The sequence below is a fragment of the Leishmania donovani genome, chromosome 36 (assembly GCF_000227135.1).
Source record: "Leishmania donovani BPK282A1 complete genome, chromosome 36".
Classification (NCBI taxonomy): domain Eukaryota; phylum Euglenozoa; class Kinetoplastea; order Trypanosomatida; family Trypanosomatidae; genus Leishmania; species Leishmania donovani.
Genome location: NC_018263.1, coordinates 2,535,932 through 2,538,072, shown reverse-complemented (window position 1 = coordinate 2,538,072; position 2,141 = coordinate 2,535,932).

The following is a 2,141-nucleotide window of genomic DNA, read 5'->3' as shown; positions in this document are numbered from 1 at the left end:
GCCATGGTCTTGCACGCAGCGACCAGAGTACGCACATCTCCCTCGCACCGCATGTGGCTCCTCCGTCGGGTGTCCATCGCTGCACCCCTATGCCCCTCTACAGGCTGGCACGCTATGGGCCCTTTTGTGCGCTGGCACACGTCTCTGCGCGGGCCCCTTCCGCTTGACACGCCCGCGCCTGTCAGAGGCGTGCGGACTCAGGAGAGGGTGGAATGCCCCTGCTGCCACAGACTCATGGCGGCGTCCCACCTGTCGCGGCGCATGCGGGCAAGCCATGCAGACACGCCTCCCCCACCCCCCTCGGCGGCATCCACGGACGTGGGGGGTGAAGACAGCGAGCCCGCCAGACAGCACTGCTGTCCTGCAACGGACCCCGAGGCCCACTGGTGCGGGCACTGTGCGCACGCGCATGCCGAGCACCGCTGGCATGTGGTGTGCCGCATCCGACCGAGGCACGCGGCCGTCAGGAGAGCGCGAGTGATGAGCGAGAAAGGCGCGAAGGCATCCACACCGAGGAACACCACGGTGCACGTGCGCGCGCTGTGCGGCACCTCCTTCATCCAACCAGGTGGGCTGATGAGGCGCACATGCCGGCAGCATCACGAGAGCACCCTCGAGTCCTGCAGGCGCCGGGGTGGAGAGCGGCCGCACCACATTGCGGAATGCCACGGCTCGAGGCCCCTCAGGGCGAGGCATGGCATACAGGCAGGGTGTGCAGGGTCTCAGAGGGAGCCTGGCCTGAGGCTGGCCAACCTCCTGCCTACCCCGACCCTCCGGTGAAGGAAAAAAGGGCCTTCAGCTGTGGTTCGGTGCACGCTTTCTCTTTAATCTTTAGTGGAAGCGCGCCGGTGTTGAGTTGTACGGCAGTGTTCGTGTGCCAAGCAATCTCTGTTTTTTTCACCTATTAGTGGGTCTACGGGCTTCTTTGTGCTTTCGTGGCCTCCTCGAACGTTTCGTTTCTATATTTTTTTTTTTCGTTCTTACTGATGTACCTCGACGGGTCGCTTCTCGCTCTGCGTGTAATATATACATTTACATGCATGCGCTCGTAGTGTCGTGTGGTCTGTCGATGAAGTAGATTGTACAGAAGGGAACAGGGAGAGAAGGAGGCTACAGTGCACCGCACAGTAGAACTCCATCGGCGCGCATCATTGCTCAAGGCGCATCCGTGGAAACAAGCAAACAAAAAGAAACAACTCTTTAAAGACCTAGTTGAAGCGGCTCACATTTATCTTCAGTTCCTGCCGCTGTTTCTTCTGATGCACCACGCTTCCCCACGGACCCTCCTCGTTGCGCCCTACCTCGTCCTCTCCCCAGGCCCTCACATATACCACTTCACTTCGATAAGAAGCGGGAAAAACAAGAGGAGTTGACATGGGTGCACCCGTGCCCCTTTCTGCTCTCGTCGCATCCGCCCGTCACCTTACTTCAAGACCCTTTTGTTTTCTTATGTGTGGAGGCGTCAGGTCCAAGAAGGCGAGAAGACCTGAGAGAGGTGGCCGGTGACTGTGGAGCAAACTGCATCATTGACCAGTATGTTTTTTTCTTTTTCGCTGTTCGGCTCGCCATCCCGCACACGCGCGCAGGAGTTGAACTCCGCGAGGGTGAATGAGGTGTGCAACAGTGCGCACAAAGGTGTGATCGGCTCTGACTGCGGCTGCGGTGTGCGGCAGCAGTGAGACGCGTGTGTGACACCCACGAAGGAGACAAATGAAAGCATACACACCGCGCAGGAGGGGAGCGATAAACCTCTCCCCAAGCCGAAGTAAAACCTCTGCGGTGGCGTGTTGTAGGGTTGCGGCAACTGCAGTTGCGGGGAGGACGCCTGCTCGCGTCCTCCGCCTGCTGCGCTCCGAGCACATCCTTTTTTTTTTCTATTATCATTTTTGCTTTCGGTAGGTCTCGCTCGCTCACTTTTTGCTTTCCTTCTGCCCTTTGACCGTGAACTGTTTCTTGTGTGACTCTTTCTGTCGAGGTTGCTCTTGGCCAATCCTATCTGTCGTTTACACACGCCTGGCACTGTCACTGCCTCGTCTCTCCTCCCGCCCCCTTCTCTCCTTTCGCCTTTCCAAAACCTCGTCGCCGCCGTCGCGTGCATTATCAATGATCTCACATCTGTGTGCGCGCCTTGGTTGGAGACG